The 22791-nt window shown below is 35.8% G+C and overlaps 1 pseudogene; it reads left to right on the top strand.

The window, feature by feature from the left end:
- The window catches only part of LOC109259533 (butyrophilin subfamily 3 member A2-like), a 91729-nt pseudogene extending 86590 nt beyond the window's left edge, over window positions 1-5139 (top strand).
- The last annotated feature ends 17652 nt before the right edge of the window (window positions 5140-22791 follow it).

Raw genomic sequence — 22791 nt, 5'->3', positions numbered from 1 at the left:
TCTTGGATAAGGAATTCTTGGCTGCATACTTTTCTGATTCAGCATGTTGAATATGTCCTTCCATACCCTTCTGGCATGCCAATTTTCTATAGATAGATCCACTGCAAAACGGATCTGTCTTCCTTTGTAAGTTATGGCCTTTTTTCCTCCCTGATGCTTTCATAATACTTTCCTTGTCTGTCTATTTTGTGAATTTGACTATGACATGCCTTGGTGATGATTGTTTTTTGTTTGTTTGTTTGTTTGTTTGTTAATCTAATGGAAGTTCTCTGTGATTCTTGGATTTTGATGTCTGTGTCCTTACCCATATTAGGAAAGTTTTCAGCTATAATTTACTCACATATATTTTCTGCAACTGTTTCTCTCTGTTCCTCTTCTGGGATATCTCTAATTCTAATGTTATTTCTTTTTAATGTCACTTAGTTCTCTAAGTCTTGTATCATGATCTTTTTGCCTTTGTTTCTTTCTTTTTTTCTGCTTCATTATTTTCCATAATTTTTTTTTTTATATCACTTATTGACTCCTCTGCTTCATCTACCCTTGCCATCACAGGATGTATTTGAGATTGCATCTCAGTTATAACATTTTTAATTTTAGCTGACTAGATTTTAGGTTTGTTTTTTTAATCTCTCCATAAATGGATTATCTTGTGTCTTCAATGCTTTTTTTTTCAACCTCAGCTAGTGTTCTTATAATCATGGTTTTAAATTCTAGTTCATAAATCTTACTTATATCAGGCTTAAGTCCCTGGCCATCATTTCTTCCTGTTCTTTCTTTTGAGGTGAATTATTCCATCTTGTCATTTTGAAGGAAGAAAATTAATTAATAAAATTAAAAATTATAAAATTAAAAAGAAAACAAAAAATCTAATAACGGAAGTTAGATCCTAGGTATGTTTCAGTCTGCTTGTTGAGAGAAGTTTGATAGAATAGAGAAAAAAAGAGAAATTAAAGAAAAAAATAAAAATTAAAAAAATATATTTAAATAGTAAAATGGAATAAAATAAAATGGAATAAAAATATTTTAATAAAAAAACGAAAAAAATACACTTTTTGTATCAAAGGAAGAGAAAAAAAAAGAAAAATAAAAGAAAACAATTGAGCAAAAAAGAAGCAAAGAAACGAATAAATAAATGAACCAACAAACACAATTAAACTTGAATGAAGTTGCATCCAGTTTTCCCTAGAAATGAAACTTTGAAGCACTATATAGTCCAGAGACTAAGCTGTGCTGGTTTTCTGGGAGGGTGTGCCTGGAGGGCACAGTTGGGAGGGATTGGCATAATGACTCCATTCTCCACTAGGTGGCGCTCCTTAGCTTACCAGTGTGGGCCAGTGTGTCTGGCATGCATTTGTGTGGGAGAGGTGGAAGTGGCTTCACCCAGCTCCCTAGTCTCTGGCACAGGAATTTCTCGCTCTCACGCACCTATGATCAAGCACCTCTCCTTTGTCTCAGGCCTCCATCCACTCCCTGCCACTACTCTGTCTCTGTCCAAGCTGTCTGCCTGCCATCTGGCACCTTCCTCCAGAGTTTTTTTCTCTGATGGGGATGTATTTCTACACCCCACTTTGGCTTTGACCCATCTGTCCTCTCAGGAAGAGGGTCTCACTAAGCAATGGCTGGGTGCCGGCTTGTCCCAGAAAATGTTCCTGCAATCTCACAGCAGCAGAGTTCCAGAGATTATGGCAAATTACAACACATAGCCAGAGCCAGGTTTCAGTGTACTCTGACATCTTTGTCCCAATACCAGCAAACATGGCTTCTCTCTGGGGTCCACTGGGGCCTTTGCCTGTGAGTAGACTGTATGGCCTCTACCAAATGCTCTCCAAGCAGGGAAGCCACTTCTCCCCATGCACACATGGATCCCTTAGACCCCACTGCCGGCTCCTGAAAATTCAACCTGCTTCCTCATCAGAGCTCTGCCAGGCACTCAGCTCCAAAACTTCAGACTGTGCTCCACTGTTTAGAGAATCCTGGTGGTCCTGAGACTCTCTCCTTTCCATCAATGGTTTTGGGAAACAGATTTCTTGTTCAGTCCCCTGCAAGTGTTTTCACTCATCTCTCTTTCTCTCTGACTATATTGGGGAGAGTACTTTTCTTGAGCAATCCCGATGCGCCACATTCTCCCCTCTTATCTCTTTCTTTTTCTGCCCTCTCTCTGCATAAATAGCTCCCTATCCTCCACAGCTCTGAGGCTTTTCTCTCCCCAATTTACCTCTCCACACCGTGTACCAGCTGTGTTCACTGGCTTAAATTATGCAATTTGTCATGTAAATTCTCAGATTAATTTCCTATTAGTTTTAAAATAGTTTAATGCTGATATAGCTGTGTTTTCAGGGATGAGACAAGCCCAGGGCTCCTATACTGCTCTGCCATCTTAACTCCTCTCTGTACCATTCCTAAAAAATGTCACCTAAAAAACAAAATCTTGTGATTTGTTCCCAGTAGCCAAATCCCCTGATGCCAAGCTGGACACTAAGATAAATGATTTCTATTTTTTTCAGATGACTTGTTCCCCAAGGACTGTCCTTGGGCAGTGGGGTTTGCCCTTCCGCTGTCTTTCTTGGCCATTGGTATAACAGCCTGTGTTCTACTTCTGTGTTCCAGAAAAGCCAAAGGTAAATGGAATTTTAAAAAAAGTGGATATTAGCTTCATTTGTAGAAAATTATAGTATAATAGAATCAAAAACTCATAAGTGGTCTATAGTTGGTTTTTAGCATTTAAAATTGGGAACAAGAAAACATGAACAGAAAAATATAATTCCATCTACAAACTCATGGCTCTGAATGCTTTTCAGATAATACAGGTTGTATGTTCAAAGTCATTTATTTCATCAACAACAACAACAAAATATGCTTTGTTATCTGACAAATGTGTGGGCTTGGAATATTGATTATTTGTCTATGTGTTTGTTTATGCACCCAGAGATAGTCAAATTATCTGTAACATAATTTAACTGAAACCTTAGTTTAGCATGTGGATGGTATTTTCTGTTATCAGAATGCCATTGTTCTCTAATATTTGTTGGGGGGTTCAGGTTAGAGCAATATTCAGAACATTTGTTTGTGAGCATAAGTAAAAAGATATTAACAAGTGAGAGTTCTTATCCAGGCCATGACTGCCTGTGACTTCCTTTCTCCAGGCCCTAGAAAATAATGTCTCATAAGAGAGCTTGTTTCTCTGTGCTCTAACTTGATTACTTTTCTCTACACAAGACTGACTACCCACAGCCTATGGCACTCCTGTGCCTCACTCTCAATGTATTCAGGGAGTTCTTTAAACAAATGCTTTCTTCAGAGATAATATCAGTACTGTAGAAAGCCTTAGCAGCTATTCCTGTAGAACTTAGATATATTTCTATTCAGTTTTTTCTACATTGATTGAATTTCCTGCATCTTGAGGGCAACATGCCAGTCAACATGATTTACCTCCACTAGGTAAGAGAAAAGAATCAGGACAGTGACCAAAAGTAAAAAAAAAAAAACAAAACAAAAAAAAGGCAACAATAACAACAAACACTGACTGTGAAGAGATGCATTGCATTGTGTTAAAGTTCTCTTATCACCTGTCAGTTCAAGCAAATGATATAGTTCATACCCTTAGATTTTTGTACAACATATAAATCTCTCAAAATGTCCAATGTTTACTTGGTCAATTTTAAAAGGTAGTTTTTCTAAAAATGTGGGATATATATTTTTCAAGGCAGAAAAATGGTATTTATCAGCTAGAGCATAGTATATCAAAACATAAGAACCTTATTGGGCATTGTTTGAATAAATTGTCTAAAAGGCTAATTATGTGGAAACCTTACCTAAATTTACAATTCTAGTGTCAACGCTTATTATCAATCTACCAAATCAATCAATAATTATTTTATTTAATTGAAAACAATTGTTGACTATACTGGAATTAAAATGCAAAAAACTTAATTAAAATGTATAGCTGACAAACAATGTTACATTAGTTTCAAGTGTACAATATAGTGATAAAACAACTATTTATGCTTTGTTCACCACAAATGTAGCCACCATTTATCATTATACAGCTATTATAATATCATAAATTATATTCTCCACACGGCAGTTTTCAATCATGAGAATTATTCATTTCATAACTGGAATCCTGTACCTCCTACATTACCCCTTCACCCCTTCACCCCCACTTCTGCAACCACCAGTTTGTTCTCAGTACTTATGGGCCTGGTTCTGTTTTGTTTGTTTTGAAATCATATGGTTTTTGTCTTTGTGTGACATCTCACCAAAATAACCTCGTTTCATCCATGTTGTTGCTAATGGCATGAACCCACTCTTTTGCTGGCTGAATAATAATCCATTGTTTATATATACACCATATGTTATTTTTTCATTCATCTGTCCAAAGGCACTTAGGTTGTTTCCATATCTTGGATGTTGTAAATAATACTCCAGTAAGCACAGTGGAGCATATGTATTTTTGAATTAGTGTTTCCATTTCTGGGGTGTTAAATACACAGCAGTGGAATTAGTGGATTGTACAGTATTTCTGTTTTAATTTCTTAAAGAGACTCCATGCTGTTTCCCACAGTTGCTACACTAATTTAGATCCCCACCAACAGTGTGTGACGATTCTTTTTCCTCCACATCCTTTCCAACACTTAGTACGATAAAACCTTGTTTTGTGAGCATTCCGCAAAGATGATTGTAATCCAAACACTTTTATATCAAAGCAAATTTACTGATAAGAAATAATGTATATTCAGATGATTGATTCCACAACCCAAAATATTCATATAAAAATGATTACAATACTGTAATATAATGCAAAATATTAAAGAATATACAGAATATAAAGAAAAAAAATAAATAAATCTGCATGTATCTTTGAAAGCCTTCCTGGCTGGTGTAAGGGAGATAAGAGAGAGAGAAGTGTTATTGTGTAGGACCACTTTCACTATCTTTAATGGAATAACTTCTATATATTGAGCCATGGAATTTTTTCTTCATGGGGGACATTGTATATGCTCATATGGATGTTGACTACAGTATAGTATTAATAAACTCTTCTTATATATTGTACTTAAAGTAACTGGCAATGAGATAGCAGAGGAAAACGTCTATATCTGCAGGCAGCCTGACCTAGAAGGAAGCAAAGCTTCCTAAGCTTACTCCTGTATGCAAAAGGAAAGGACTGTCCAAAGGTGCTCTGAAGTGACAAAAAATACATTAGTGCCAGTTATGGGCACCTTCCAAAATTCTGAAAAATCACTAATTTCTGCCAAACACCACAGCCTGAGACCAAGCATCCGAGCACAAGAGATGATCACGCACAATCACACAGTGAAAGAAAGAGAAGAACCATTGAGTCAGTTGTGATCGTGATGTTCAGTGTCACATACTATTCCTATTGCAAGACCTCGCTCATTTATCAAGTTAAAATTTATTAGAATTGTTTGCTCATCTTACAGAACACTTGTAAAATAAGTTACTTGCAATCCAGGGTTTTACTGTATTAATTAACTTTTTGATACTAGCCATTGTGATTAAGTGTCAGATGACATCTCCTGGTTTTGATTTGCATTTCACTGATTATTAGTGATGTTGACTATTTTTATCTGTGTCTGCTGGCAATCTGTATAGCTTTTTTTTTTTTGAAAATTGTCTAATCAATTCCTCTGACTGTTTTTAAATGAATTACTCCTTTCCTTTCCTTTCTTTTCCTTTCTTTTCCATTTCCATTTCCCTTTCCCTTTCCATTTCCCTTTCCCTTTCCTTTCTTTTCCTTTCCTTTCCTTTCCTTTCCTTTTTTTCTTTTCTTTTCTTTCTCTTGTTTCTTTTTTCTTTTTTTTGCTGTTGACTTTTCTTTTTTAATATATTTTAGATATTAAACCCTTATCATATATATCAGTTTCAAATATCTTCTCCCATTCAACAGATTGCCTTTTGTTTTGTTGATAGTTTCCTTGACTGTGAAAACACTTTTTATTTTCGTGCAGTCCCAGTAGTTTATTTTTGATTTTCTTTCCTTTGCTTTATCAGACTATACATGAATATGTTGCTAAAATCAATATCAAAGATATGCTTTCTTCCAGGAGCTTTATGGTTTCATATCTCAGACTTGGGTCTTTAATCCATTTTTATTTTTGGTATGGTATGAGAAAGTGAGTCAGTTTCATTCTTTTGGATGTAGTTATTCAGTTTACCCAGGACCATTTAATAAAAAGATTTTTTTCTCACATCATATATTCTTGATGTCTTTGTCATAAATTATCTGACCATATAAACATGGGTTTATTTCTGGGGTCTTTATTTATTACCTTTGATCTGTGTGTTTTTGTGCCAGTAACATACTTTTTAAAGTTATTATAGTTTTGTGGTATATTTTGAAATCTGGGATTGCAATATATCCAGCTTTGTTCTTCTTTCTCAACATTGCTTTGGATATTCACAGTCTTTTGTGGTTCCATACACTTTGTAATTATTTATTTTAACTATGAGAAAGGTGCTATTGGTATTTTAATAGGGATGACATTGAATCTGTATCTTGATTTGGGTAGTATGGATATTTCAACAATATGAATTCTTCCAATCCAGGAGCATGGGTATCTCCTCTTGTTTTTTGTCATCTAATTGACTTTTATATATATTATATAATTTTCAGAATACCATCATTTTACCACTTTGGTGAAGTTTAGCGCTGGGTATTTTAATTCTGGTGCAATTTTATTTTTTTTTATTTTTTTTAACGTTTATTTATTTTTGAGACAGAGAGAGACAGAGCATGAACAGGGGAGGGGCAGAGAGAGAGAGGGAGACACAGAATCTGAAACAGTCTCCAGGCTCTGAGCGGTCAGCACAGAGCCCGACGCGGGGCTCGACCTCATGGACCATGAGATCATGACCTGAGCTGAAGTCGGACGCTTAACCGACCAAGCCACCCAGGCGCCCCTGGGGCAATTTTAAATGGGATGTTTTTAAACTTATGTTTTCTCCTGCTTCATTATTAGTGTATAGATATATAACTGATTTCTGTATATTAATTTTGTAACATGCAACTTTACTGAATTCATTCATTAATTCTAATAGTTTCTTGGTGGAATCTATGGGTATATATATAGTATTTTGTCTTCAGCAAAAAGTAACAATTTTCTTTTTTCCTTACCGATTTGGATGCACTTATCTTTTTGCATTTTTTGATTGGTGTGACTAGGACTTCCCTTACATTTTTTAATAAAAGTGGCAGTAGTAGATGTCCTTCTCTTGTTCTTAGAGGAAAAGCTTTCAATTTTTCACCATTACATAGGATGTTAACTGTGGGTTTACCATATGTGCCAGTTATTACACTGAGGTGTGTTTCTCTAACCCTATTTTGTTGAGTTTTTACCATGATAAATGCCATATTTTGTCAACTGATAGTTTCTGCATCTATGGAGATGATTACATATTTTTTTATTCTGTATTGTATTAATGTGGTATACCCTGTTGATTGATTCGTGGATACTGAACCATCCTTGCATCCCAAGCGAAACCCATTTCATCATGTTGAATGTTATTTTTTAAGGTATTGTTGAGGTGGTGTGCTATTTTTGTGTGTGTGGAGAATTTGCATCTATGCTCATCAGGACTATTGACATGCTTTTGTTTTGTTTTGTTTTGCTTTACTGTTTTTGGTTTTGGTCTCAAGGAAAAGCTGTCTTCATAGAATGTATTTAGAAGCTTTCTTTCCTCTCATACTTTTTGAAATAGCTTGAGGAAAATCAGTATCAACTCTTCTTTGAATTTTTGGTGGAATTCATTAGGGAATCCATCTGGTCCTTATTGTTTATGTCAAGAGTTATTGGTTACCAATTCAATATTGTTACATAGAAACAAGACTTTTCAGATTTATTTTTTTTTCTGATTCAGTTTTGTAATATTGTATGTTTCTAGGAAGTCATCCATTTCTTCTAGTTCATCCAGTTTGTTGGTGCCTATTATTCCAAAGTGGCCTAATTGTAATCCTTTGCATTTATGTGGTGTTGGTTATTACTTTTCCTCTTTTATATTATTTGTTTTTTAGAGAGAGAAAGAGAGGGGACAATTTTTTTTTTTTTTTTTTTTTTTTTTTTTTTTAGAGAGAGAGAGTGGGAGAGAGAGAGAAAGAGAATCCCTGGAGGGACAGAGGGAGAGAGAGAGAGAAGGGAGGCTCACCCAAATCAGGGTTTGTGTTTTCCCAAAGTGGGTTTCATGTTTACCCAAAGCACAAGCTCATTTATGCAGGGTTTGAACTCACAAACCATGAGATCACGACCTGAGCCAAAGTAAGATGCTTAACCAACTGAGCCACCCAGGCACCCTCCTCTTTCATTTCATTTCTTTTTTTTCTTTTCCTCTCTTTTTTTTTCTTCTTTTTTAAAAGTATTTTAATGTTTATTTATTTTTGAGAGAGAGAAAGACAGAATGAGAGGGGAGGGTCAGAGAGAGAGGGAGACACAGAATATGAAACAGCCTCCAGGCTCTGAGCTGTCAGCACAGAGCCAGCCTGGGGCTTGAACCCATGAACTGTGAGATCATGACCTGAGCTGAAGTTGGACACTCAACTGAGCGACACAGGTGGCTTCTCTTTCATTTCTGATATCATTTATTTTGGGTTCTTTCTTTCTTTCTTTCTTTCTTTCTTTCTTTCTTTCTTCCCCTCTCTCTCTCCCTCTCTCTGTGTCTCTTTCTTCCTTTTTTTTCTTTTGAGTGTGACTAAAATTTATCAATTTTGTTTATTTTTTCAAAGATCCAGCTCTTGCTTTCATTGATCTTTTCTATTTTTTAGTCTCATTTTATTTCCATTCTGATCTTTACTATTCTCTTCCTTGTACTAACTTTGGGCTTTTGTTCTTTTATCCAGCTCTTTTAGGTGAAATTTAGATTTTTTTTAATTAGATATTTCTTGATTTTGATGCAGGCATCTATAACTATAAATTTTCTTCTTAGAATTCTTTTTACTGCATCCCAAAGATTTTGGAGAGTTGTACTTTCATTTTAATTTGTCTCCATGTATGTTCTTATTCCCTCTTTGATTTCTTTGATGACTCATTTACTGTTTAGTAGTATGCTGTTTACCCTCCTCATGCTTGTGTTTTTTCCAGCTGTTTTCTTGTAATTGATTTTTAGATTCATACTGTTTTGGTTCAAAGACATTCTTTGTATGATTACAATCTTCTTAAATTTATTGAGTTTTTTTTTTCCCTTATTTTTTGGCCTAACATGTGATCTATTCTGGAGAATGTTCCTTGTGCACTTGAAAAGAATGTGTATTCTTATGTTTGCATAGAATATTCTTTATAAATCTGCTAAGTCCATCTGGTTTAATGTGTCAATCAAAGACATTTTCCTTATGGATATTCTGCCCTGCTGATCTTTCCATTGAGCAAATGAGTTACTAAAGTCCCCTACTATTATTGGATTATTGTCAATTTCTCTTTTTATATTTGGCAATAATTGGTTTATGAATTTCAGTGCTCCAATATTGAGTGCATAGATATTTACAATTGTTATATTCTCTTGTTGGGTTCATCCGTTTATCATTAGGTAGTGTCCTTTTTCACTTTCTACAATCTTTATTTTAAAGTATTTTTGGTATGGTGTAAGTATTGCTACCCCACTTTTTTCCCTCACTTCCATTTGCATTGTAAATGCTTTTCCATCCCCGCACATTTAATCTGCATATGTCTTTAGGTTTAAAGTAAGTGTCTTGTAGGCAGCATATAAATGGGTCTCTCTCTCTCTTTTTTTAATCCATTCTATAATCCTACATGTCACTATTGAGTCATTTTGAACATTTACACTTAAAATAATTATAGATAGGTACATTTTTATTGTCATTTTGTTATTTGATTTCTGTTTGCTTTTATAATCCTTCTCAGTTTATTTTTTTCTCTTCCTCTTGTTTTCCTTGTTCATTATTTTATTTAATGTAATTCTTTCTGTAATGTAATGTTATTTTTATTTATATTTTTGGGTTATCTAGTATAAGTTTTTGTTTTATGGTTACCATGCAGTTCATACAAACATATTAAGAATATAGCAGTCTAGAGGTGCCTGGGTGGCTCAGTCGGTTAAGCATACAACTTCGGCTCAGGTCATGATCTCGTGGTCTGTGAGTTTGAGCCTTGCATTGGGCTCTGTGCTGACAGCTCAGAGCCTGGAGCCTGTTTTGGATTCTGTGTCTCCCTTTATCTCTGACCCTCCTTCGTTCATGCTCTGTCTTTCTCTGTCTCAAAAATAAATAACGTTAAAAAAATTTTAAGAATATAGCAGTCTAATGTTTATATTCACTTAAATTTAAACATATTTTAAAAGAACTTCACTTTTCTTCCCACCCTCACCTGTTACATATATGTTGTCATATTTTGCATATTTTTATTTTGTTAGCCCCCTACTAAACTTTTTACATATAATTGATTTTAATATTTTTTTCTTTTTTTAAATTTTTAAATGTTTATTAATGTTTGAAAGACAGAGAGAGAGACACAGCATGAGCAGCAGAGGGGCACAGAGAGAGGGAGACACAGAATCCAAAGCAGGCTCCAGGATCTGAGCTTTCAGCACAAAGCCTGATGTGGGGCTCAAAATCACAAACTGTGAGATGATGACCCAAGCCAAAGTCAGATGTGTAACTGGCTGAGCCACCTAGGTGCCCCAATACTTTTGTCTTTTAACCTTTATGCTAAACTCTTTATCCCTCTTTCAATTCAAATGACATCCTTGCCAGCTAGAGTATTTGTGGTTGTAGCTTTTATTATTTTTTTCCCTTTCACTTATATCACTCCTTTATGCTCTACAGAATTTCTGCTAAAAATCAACTAATGGACTTAAGGGGTTTTTCCTTATATATAACTAGTTTCTTTTCTCTTTTTGGTTATTTATTTATTTATTCATTTATTTAGAGAGCATGAGTGTGGGATAGGGGCAAGGGTGGAGAGAATCTCAAGCAGGCTCCATCCTCCATGTGGAGCCCTACATAGGGTTGAACTCACCACTCTGGGATCATGACCTGAGCCAAAATCAAGAGTCAGACAATTTACCCAGTCAGCCATCAGGCACCACTCTCTTTTTGCTGTTAAAATTATCTCTTTATATTTAGTCTTCTACATTTTAATTATTAAGAGTCATGGTGTGGACCTCATTGGGTTTCTTTTGTTTGGAAGTCTCTGAACTTTGGTACCTGGATATCAGTTTCCTTCACCAAGATAGGAAATTTCTCTGCCATTGCTTATTCAAGTAAGTTTTTTTGCCTCCTTTTCTTTTATCTTTCTGGAACCCATATGATATAAATATTTGTTCACTTGATGTTACCTGAGAGATCCTTTAGTTTAAAGTTTAACATCATTTTTAAAATTCTTTTTTTTTTCTCTTCTGCTCTGGTGCTTTACATTGCACTGCATTCAAGATCACTGATTCATTCTCCTGTATTTTCTAAACTACTGTTGATTCCCTTCAGTGTATTTTTTATTACAGTTATTGGATTCTTCAACTATGATTTTTATATTTTCCATCTCACGTTCAAATTCTCACTGAGTTTGTTTACTCTCCAGACTTGTGAGCATATTTTGAATAATCACTTCGAACTCTTCATCAGGTATATGGTTATTATCTCTTCATTGTGTTGTTTTTCTGACATTTTGTCTTGTTATTTCATTTGGCTCATTCTCATTTTTCTCACTGAGTGTGTGTGTGTGTGTGTGTGTGTGTCTGTGTGTGTGTATGTCTGTGTGTGTGTTTGCATGTGTGTGTTTCGGTCTATGAATTAGGCAAAACAATTCATTTTCCTAAACTTGAAGTAAAAGTTTGTAAGTTATCCTCTTTGTAGACTGTGTGTACTTAGTGCCTTTGGCTGGATGGCTGGAGCTGTGGCTGCCATGGGCTCTGGGGCCAAGGGCACACTATTGAGTGGCTGGCATGAAGGTATGCCCAAATATTAAGGGGGCTCTACCTGTGGCAATCCTGGGGCTCATCGCATGGAAAGTGCCCTGGAAGGGCTCTGAGTCTGAGCTGGGTTCTGGCCAGGGGTTCCCAGGGTACATTGTGCTAGGGTGTTCCCTGGTAAGATGTTTGGAGCTAGAGTGTTACAGTCTTGGTGTTTTCCACTGTGTTTGCACTTGTGACACCGAAGTAATTCAGCTGGAGCTGTAGTGAGTGCAGAGCAGGTGTGTCCTGGTGTGCACTGCATTGGCTCATCATTAGGGGACTGGCCAGGGCTGATGTGGACTAGTGGGTCTGTGGATCATTAAGGAGATAGCCTGCCTAGGGGCCCTGGACTATTGTGATGGAGGAAAATATATCCTGTGCTGTTCACTAGACCTTCTGACCAAGGTGAATTTTGTCACCTCCTCTGCCATTTGATAGAGTTCTAAGGCTGGATCCCTTACATTCTAGTTGCTATTTTCTTTTCCTTTTTATTTAAAGTCAACTTAGTTAGCATACAGTGTTATATTAGTTTCACATGCACAATATAGTGATTCAACACTTTCATACTACACCCAGTACTCATCAAACCAACTACACTCTTTAGTGTTCATCACCTATTTAACCCATTGCCCCACCCAAGTCCCCTCTGGTAACAATCAATTGGTTCTCCATAATTAACGATCTGTTTCTTTATTTGCCTCTCTTTATATCTCTTTTTGTTTTCCAGTTGAACATTTGTTATGTTTCCTAAAACTCACGCAAGAGTGAAATCATATGGTATTTTTTTAAGTTTTTTTTTCTTTTTTTTTCAGAGAGAGAGAGAGAGAGAATCCCAAACAGTCTCCAGGGCTCAAATTCACAAACTGTGAGATCATGACCCAAGCCAAAATCAAGAGTTGGACACTTAACTGACTAAGCCACCCAGACCCCCAGAAATCATATGATATTTGTCATTCTCTGTCTCACTTATTTTCCTTAGCATAATATTCTCTAGATCAATCCATGTTGTTGCAAATGCAAAGATTTCATTCTTTATTTATGGCTAACATTCCATTATATGTATATATCCCACTACTTCCTTATCCACTCATTAGTTGATGGACACGGACTGTTTATACAATTTGCCTATAATAGATAATGCTGCTATAAAGATCAGGGTGATATATCAGTTAGAATTAGTAGTTTTATATTCTTTAAGTAAATAACTAGTAACACAAATGCTAGATCATAGGGTACTTCTGTTTTTAACCTTTTGAGGAACATCCATATTGTTTTCCAGAGTGACTGCACCAGTTTGCATTCCCACCAATGGTGCAAGACAGATTCCCTTTCTCCATACGCTGTGAACAGCTATTGTTTCCTGTGTTGTTAATTTTAGCCATTTTGACAGGTGTGAGGTGATATTCAATGGTAGTTTTGATTTGTATTTCCCTGATTATAAGTGATGGTGAACATGTTTCCCTGTGTCTGTTGGCCATCTGAATGTGTTCTTTGGAAAAATGTCTATTCATCTATTTTACCCATGTTTTAATTGGATTATTCATTTTTTGGGGGGGGGTGTTGAGTTTTGTAAGTTATTTATATATTTTGGATAGTAATCTTTATCAGTTACGTCACTGGCAAATATCTTCGCCCATTCCATGGCTTACCTTATTTTTGTTAAATGTTTCCTTCCCTTTCAGATGGGTTTTATTTTGATGAAATCTCAATGATTTATCTTTTACTTTTGTTATCCTTGCCTCAAGGCAGAGATCAAGAAAGAAGTTTCTATGGCTGATGTCAAACTAGTTACTGCCTATGTTCTATTCTATGATTTTTATGGTTTCAGGTCTCACATTTGGGTCTCTAATCTTATTTGAATTTATTTCTCTGACTTGTTTAAGAAAGTGGTCCAATTTCATTCTTGGGAATGTAGCTATCCAGATTCTTCACATCATTTGTTGAAGAGATTGTCTTTTTTCCATTAGGTATCTTTTACGGCTTTGTCAAAATTTAATTGATCACATAGTTGGGGGCTTATTTCTGGGTTTCCTATTCTTTTTCATTCATAACTGTGTTTATTTTTTGTGCCAGTTCCATACTGTCTTGACCATTACAGCTTTGTAATGTAACTTGAGGTATGGAATTGTAATGCCTCCAGCTTTTCTTGCCTTTTGCAAGGTTGCTTTGCCTCTTCGAGGTCTTTTGTGGTTCTATACAAATTTTAAGATTGTTGCAGCTCTGTGAAGAATGCTCTTAGTATTTTGATGGGGATTAACTTAAATATGTAGATGCTTTGGGTAGTAGAGACATTATAACAATGTTTCTTTTTCCTATACATGCAAATGGAATGGCTTTCCTTGTCTGATATAACTATGGCTCTCCATCATTCTTTTGACTTCCAGTAGCATGATAGATAATTCTCCATCACCTCACTTTCAATCTGAAGGTGTCCTCAGGTCTAAGGTGAGAATCTTGTAGACAACAAATAGATGGGTCTTGTTTTTTTTATCCATTCTGATACCTTATGTCTTTTGATTGTAGCATTTAGTCCATTTACATTCAGTGTTATTATTGAAAGATATGGGTTTAGAGTCATTGTGATGTCCATAGGTTTCATGTTTGTAGCGATGTCTCTGGTACTCTCTCTCACAGGATCCCCCTTAGGATCTTTTGTAGGGCTGGTTTAGTGGTGATGAATTCCTTCAGTTTTTGTTTGTTTGGGAAGACCTTTATCTCTCTTTCCATTCTGAATGACTTGCTTGCAAGATAAAGGATTCTTGGCTGTATATTTTTCCTATTCATCACATTGAAGATATGCTGCCATTCCTTTCTGGCCTGCCAAGTTTCAGTAGATAGGTCTGCTACCACCTTTATGTATCTACCTTTGTATTTTAGGGCACATTTATTCCTAGCTTCTTTCAGAATTCTCTCTTTATCCTTGTATTTTGCTAGTTTCACTATGAAATGTCGTGCAGAAGATTGATACAAGTTACATCTGAAGGGAGTTTCTGTGCCTATTGGATTTTAATGCCTGTTTCCTTCCCCAGATTAGGGAAGTTCTCAGCTCTGATTTGTTCAGGTACACCTTCACACCTTTCTCTCTCTCTTCTTCCATGGAATCCCTATGATACAGATATTATTACATTTCATTTAATCACTTAGTTCTCTAATTCTCCCCTTGTGATCCTGTATTTTTTATCTCACTTTTTCTCAGCTTCCTCTTTTTCCATAATTTTATCTTCTAATTCACCTATTCTCCCCTCTGCCTCTTCAATCTGCGCTGTGGCCACCTCCATTGAATTTTGCACCTCATCTATAGTATTTTTTAATTCATCATGACTATTTTTCATACCTTGATTTCTGTAGCAATAGATTCTATGTTGTCTTCTATGCTTTTTTCAAGACAAATGATTAATTTTATGACTACTATTCTAAATTCTTGTTCAGTTAAGTTGCTTCAATTTGTTATGATAAATTCTTTAGCTGTCAACTCTTCCTGGAATTTCTTTTGAGAAGACTTCTTCTATTTCATCATTTTGGCTAGTTTTCTGTTCCTTATGAGTTTTAAAAGCTTGTAATTTTCTCTGCACCTGTGAGCACTACTGTATTAAAGGGGGTTTTACACGGTCTAGGGCTTGGCCCTTCAGGAGGTGTTTTTTGGAGAGTGTTACTTTCTCTCACTTGTTGTGATTTTGGTTATTTTATTTCCCTACTCTAAGTGATGTTTTAGACCCTCCAGCAGGTGTGTTTTGATTTGTTTCTTGAAATAGCCTTGGAAAGGAAAAGAAACAGAAGACAAATGAGAAACAAAATATGCAAACACACAAACAAATAAAACAAACAAGCAAACAAAAACAAAAAAAAACAAAAATCTGAAAACAATACAAAAACAAAAAACCAAACAAACAAACAAACAAGCAAAAAACCAGAAACACCTGCTACAAGTAAAGAACAAGGTGGAGATGGCGCTGATGGAAGAGCACACACAAAGAAAGAAATGACAGGGGTGGGGAAAAAGAAAAAATAAACATACACATTGAAGAGACAGAGAGATTAAAAGGCTTAATCCAGAGAGATAGAAAGGAAAATAAGGAAGAAAGTGGGAAAAAAAAATGAAGATAAAGTTATGCAGACAGAGAAATTCTATGACTTGATTATTCCAGAGAGAATAGAATGTAAAGAAAGAGGTGTAGAACATGTATCAAGAGAATGGATTTAAGATGTCTGTTTAAACAAACCAATAACCAGAGTAACCAGCTTAGAGGAGGGAAGAGAGAAAAAGGGAAAATGGTGGTGGTGGGGGGGCGGTGGGAATATATCTATATATCAAGAATTGTCCTAGAAGTAATCCAGGAAATGCTGCAATGATGGTCTGTAGGATGGAGCCATCTAGTTCCATATCCTCTATCTTGCTTCAGTAGACATGCACTTACCCAGCATGGAGGGCCATGGTTTGGTGCAGGCTGGTTCAGCCTCCACTGTGGGCTCTGCAGACTGGGTCATGAGGTCCCACCTTGGTGGTGGTGGGAGGAAAAATGGTGATCTCCGTCTCTTCTCCACAACCCGGTGTCCCAAATAACTCCTTTGGAGACATCCTCACTGTGCTGCAGGCACAGAGGAGGCTATCTGTCTCATCCTCAGACTCCTTTGTCCTGGGGGCTTGGTTGGGAATTAAACTTCTGCTCCATGTGGCCTGGTACTGGGGAAGCATCTCCCAATATGAGGTCCCAGCTGGTTTTGTCCTGTGCTGCAGCACTTCACAGGAGGGGACCAGTTTCTTCTGCTGTGGCTGGGCCCCTGATCCATCACTGAACCCAGAGGTGGCTCACCTCTTCCCCATGTGTATGAACAGGGCAGCCAGCCCCAGTCTTAAGATAGGATCCGCAGTTAGAGATCCTCTAACCTGCAGTTAGAGATGGGATCCCTCTCTGTCCAAGTCCAAGGTTCTCTTGTCCAGATACAGTCCTACATTTCCCCAGCCACTCATTCCCTTCCCTTTGTCTCTCAGTATAAGGGGATCCCTCCCCTCCATGTCTACATGGCCCATTTTATCTCCCCCAGTTTGCAATCATCCACCTATGGTCTCTCACGTTGTCTGCTTTCTCCCTCATAGACTCAGTCTTTTCCTCCCAGCTTTTGGGTTTCAAAGTCCTTTGGCTTCAGCCCTTCTTTGTTTGGGAGATGCAAGAAGTACAGATCCCCCTACTTCTCTGCCATGTTGCCCCCTTCCTCCATTTGTAGCATTTTTAATTCATCGTGAGTATTTTTTAGTTCCTTGATCTCTGCAGCAATAGATTCTCTGCTTTCTTCTATGCTTTATTCAAGCCCAGCGATTAATCTTATAACTATTATTCTAAATTCTTGTTCAGTTTTATTGTTTATATCGGTTCTGATCAATTCTTTAGATGTCACTTCTTCCTGGAATTTCTTTTGAGGAGAATTCTACTGTTTCATCATTATGGCTAGTTTTCTGTCCCTTTTGTGTTTTAAAAGCTTTTTATGTGTTCTGCACCTGTAAGCACTGCTATATTAAATGGGGGTCATACACTGTCCAGGGCCTTGCCCTTCAGGAAGCATTTTTTGGAAAGTGTGACTTGTTCTCTGTTGTAATTTTGGTTATTTTATTTCCCTACTTGTAGTGATGTTTTGGACCCTCAAGCAGGTGTGCTTTGATTTGTTCCTTGAAGTAACCCTTGAAAGGAAAACTAACAGGCAAACAGAAAACAAAACACGAGACACACAAACAAAAAAAGAAAAAAAAAACCAAAGGGGAAAAAAAAAACAGAAACACCAGCTACAAGTAAAGAACAAAGTGGAGACAGTACTGATGGAAGAGCACATACAAAGAGAGAAATGACAAGGGTGGGGGAAAAAATAAACATTGACCAGGCAGAAAGACTAAACACCTTAATCTAGAGAGACAGAAAGGGAAATAAAGAAGGAGGTGGAAAAAAAGGAAAGAAGATAAAGTTGCCTAGAGAGAGAAAATATACAGCTTAATTATTCCATAGAGAGAGAGAGGAAAGAAGGAGATATGGAAGATGTATGAAAAGAATAGATTAAATATGTCTGCTTGAACAAACCAACATCCAGAGTAACAAGACTAGAGAAGGAAAGAGATAAGAAGGAGAAAAAGAAGGAGGAATATATCTATATAACAAGAATTGTCCAAGAATTAATCCAGATAATGGAGCAGCACTGGTCTGGAAGAGGGGGCCATTTGGTTCCTCAGTATGTATCCTGCTCCAGTAGATACAGTTTTCAGGCAAGGAGTAGTGTGGTTTATTGTAGAGGTTCCTGCCTCCACTGTGGGCCCCACAGTCAGATCTCTGAGTCCTCGCCTTGGTTGTGGTGGGGACAAAAATGGCAACTCCCCAATCTCTCCTCCAGAGACCAGACCCAATATCCCAAATCACTGTGTTGTATCCATCCTCACTGTGACACAGGTGCAGATGATGCAGTCTGTCTCTTCCTGATAACTCCTATGCCCGGGTGCTTGGCTGGGATTCAAACTCCTGCCTGGAGTGTCCCAGGTACTGGGGAAGCTCAACTCCATGCCACCCAATATGTTGTCCTTGGACAGGCTTTGTCCTGTCCTGCAGCACTCCAGGGAGGGTATTGCTTTCTCCTACTGCAGACTGTGCCCCTGACCTAGCCACAGAGCCTGGGGCTGGCTCTCCTCCTCCCCAGGTGCATGAACAGGGCAGCTGGCCCAGTTAGGAAAAAGCCCTGTAGTTAGACATTCAATCTTTCTGTGTGCTAGTCCAGGGTTTTTCTCTTGTACAGATACAGTCTTCTGCTCCCCCAGCCCCTCTTTCCTTTGTTTCTCCGCAGAAGGAGATCCCTCCCATCTATTCTTTTAATCTCTCCCAGTTTGCAATCATGCACCTATGACTCCTCTGGTTGTCCCTGTGTATTCCTGGTAGCGACTCATTCTCTTTTCTTCCCAGATTCTTGGGGTTCAAAGTCCTTTGGCTTCAACACTTCTTTGAGATGTGGGAAGTTCAGATTCCCTTACTTGTCTTCCATGTTAGTCCCACCTCCCATTTTTTTCAAGTACAAATGAATATTTCCTAGTGTATATCAGATAGTACGCACAAAGACGTTCTTAGTAAATTTTAAAATAATAATAATATTACCAACTATCTTCTGTAAACAAAATAGCATAAAACTAGAAGTAAATAACTACAAAAATTAGAAATATCATGATTAAATTGTAATAAAATAAATAAAATAAACCCTAAAGAAGCAATGAGACGAAAATGAAATTTAGAAAGGAAATAGAAAAGTAACTGACACAAGCTAAAATGTTAACAAGACATGCCAAAACTTATAAGATTTAAAAAGATCACTTCTAAGATGCAATTTGCTATTATTGACCCTTGAATAAGATGGTGATTAGTGGCATTCTCCCCAGCCTCATCAAAAATCCACATTAACTTTGATTTCCCAAAACTTAACTAATAGCCTCCTGTGATTGGAAGACATAGCAATAAGAAAGAGTTGATTTGCCTTTATTTTGTATGTTATATGTTTGTATGTGTATATATACATATATGTAAATATATATGTTATATGTACGTATATATGAATATAGATATATGTATGTATAATTCTTACAATAAAGTAAAATAGAAACGTCTTAAGAAAATTATAAATGATAAAAGAAATTAATAATGGCACAGAGAAATGGAAAAATATTCCATGCTTATCAATTCAAAGAACAAATTTGTTAAAATGTTCATATTACCCATAGAAATCTATAGATTTAATACAATCCCTATTGAAAAACATTTTTCACTGAACTAAAACAAATAATGGTAAAATTTGTATGAAACCACAGACACAAAAATTCAAACAGCAAAAGTAATCTTGAGAAAGAACAAAGTTGGAGATATCACAATATCAGATATCAAAATATATTACAAAGATATAGTAATCAAAAGAGCAGGATACTGGCACGCACACACACACACACACACACACACATCAGTGGAAGAGAATAAAAATCTCAGAAATAAATGCTCACTTATATGGTCAATTAATCTATGACAAGGACAATTAATTATTTTACTATTATCTCCTCAATAATGTTTCTGGGGAAACTGGACAGCTACATGAAAAAAGAAAAAAAGAAAGAAAGAAAGAAAGAAAGAAAGAAAGAAAGAAAGAAAGAAAGAGAAACTGTACCACCTTCTTATACCACACACCCAACCCCCTACACCCACACACACACAACTCAAAAGAAATTTAGATCTTTACCCAAATATAAGATCTGAAATCATAAAAGTCCAGGAAAACCATAAGAATTTCTTTGACATTGCTAATGGAAACGTTTTTCTGGATATATCTCCTCAAGCAAGGGAAACTAAAACAAATAAGTTACTGCAACTACACCAAAATTAAATCCTTTTGCAAGCAAAAGAACCTTAAAAAAATAAAATAAATTAAAAAAAAAATCTAATGAATGGGAGAAGAAGTTTGCAAATCATACATCCAATAAAGGGTTAGCATCCAAAATATATTAAAAACCTACATAATTCAACACCCCAAAATACATATAAATTAATTAAAAATGAGCAAAGGATTTAAATCAATGTTTTTCCCTAGAAAACATACAGAGAGCCAAGAGACACATGAAAAGATGTTCAATATCACTAATTATCAGGGAAATAGAACACAAAACAACTATGAGATATCACCTCACACATCAGAATGACTAAAATAAAATATATCAGATTTAAAAAATGAAATCAGAAATAAAAATAAATCAAAGATGGCACACACAAATGGAAAGATATTCCACGTTTATCAATTACAAGACATGTTACCAACATAAATGTTGGTTAGGATGTGGAGAAAAAGGAACTTTGTGTGCTTTTGGTGGGAATGAAAATTGGTTCAGCTGCTGTAGGAAACATTATGGAGGTTTCTCAAAAAATTAAAATAGAATTACGATACAGTGCACTAATTCTACTATTGGGTATTTGTCAAACAACACAAAGCCACTAATTCAAAAGATGCACACACCTATGTTTATTGTAGCATTACTTATAACAGCCAACATATAGAAGCAAACAAAGTGTTCATTGATAGATAAATGCAAAAAGAAGATATACATATATATATTCATATATATGAATATATATATGAATATATATATATGAATATTACTCAACCATTGAAAATGAGATCTTGATATTTACAACAATAAGTAAAGACCTAAACCATCTAAGTGAAATAAATCATTAACAGAAAGACAAAAACCATACTATTTCATTTATAGTGGAATTTAAGAAATCAAACAAACAAACAAGGAGATATAAAAATAAACAAACCACAAAACAGACTCTTAAATACAGAGAAATATCCAGTGGTTTTCAGACAGAAAATGGGTCAGGAAATAAGTGAAATAGATAAAGGGAGTCAAGAGTACATTTATCTTGATGAGTACTGAACAATGTATTGAATCATTATAATGATTATAATGATTATAATGAACACTTGAAACTAGTATAACACTGTTAAATATAATTCAAAACAGGAGACACAATTAAGAAATAAAAAATACATGTACTGTGTTGTATTTATTGAAGAACATTCAATGCATTCAAAATATGAAACCATTCAACATGAACCAGCACATCCAAACCCATGTAGTCTAAGGGTCAAATGTAGTTATAAATGCATACATTAGGAAAGCACACATATATCAAACAACTAATATAGTTGTGCAAATGAGGAACTAGGAAATAAAACAATAAACTAAGTTCAAAGTTTGCAGAAATAAAGAAAAAATGGAGTTTAGTTAATAATTACACTTACTTAAGTGTAATTAGAAAATTAGAAGTTCCAGCGGAGACATAGTGACACCCCTGAAATATACAAGATAATAATAGATCACTATAAAATAGTATGTGATGAAGAACTAGAGACACCAGAAGAAACTGATAAATTACTAGAAATATACAACCTTAAAACTGAGTGAGAAAAAAATTGAAAATCCAAACAGACTGATGAGGAGTAAGGAGATTGAATCAATATTCAAAAACATCTCAACAAAGAAAATCTTAGGATCAGATAGATTCGCTGGTATCTTTAACCAAGCATTTAAAGAAGAATTAATGCATATACATTTCAAACTCTTATACACACACGCACACACACACAAATCAAATAAAGGGGAAAACACTAAAACTCAATTTGCAAGTTAGCATTACCCTGATACTAAAGCCAATAAGGAAACTATAAGGAAAGGAGTCTATAGACCAATATTCCTGAAGAATATAGATACAATCATCCCAAATAAAATATTGGATTAGCAACATATTAAATAACTGTCCCACAATAAAAAAGTGGGACTCATCCCTGGGATACAAAGTTGCTCCAACATATGCAAATGAATAAATGTGATACATCATGTTAATAAAAGAAAACATAAAAATCCTATAATTTTAAGATGCAGGAAGAGTGACAAAATTCAACATACTTTTATCGTAAGAACTTTTTTTTCTACATTTTGTAATTTATTTTTCAGAGACAGGGTGTGAGTGGGGTAGGGGCAGAGAGAGGGAGACACAGAATATGAGGCAAGCTCCAGGCTCTGAGCTGTCAGCACAGAGCCGGATGTGGGGCTTTAACCCACCAACTCTTAGATCATGACCTGAGCCAAAGTCTTACACTTACTTAACCAACTGAGACACTCAGGCATCCCTATCATAAGAACTTTAAATATTTAGGTATAGAAGAAATTATTCTCAACATTATAAAGCTCATATGACAGGCAAATAGTTAACATCATACTCAATAATAAAAGGTTAAAAGCTTTTCTTCTAAGATTCAGAAAAAGACAAAGGTGTCCATTCTTGCCACTTCTATTCAACATAGTACTGG

The sequence above is a fragment of the Panthera pardus genome, unplaced genomic scaffold (genome assembly GCF_024362965.1).
Source record: "Panthera pardus isolate Hobbes unplaced genomic scaffold, ASM2436296v1 HiC_scaffold_1, whole genome shotgun sequence".
NCBI classification, from domain to species: Eukaryota; Metazoa; Chordata; class Mammalia; order Carnivora; family Felidae; genus Panthera; species Panthera pardus.
This window is presented reverse-complemented; position numbering and strand designations above follow the sequence as displayed.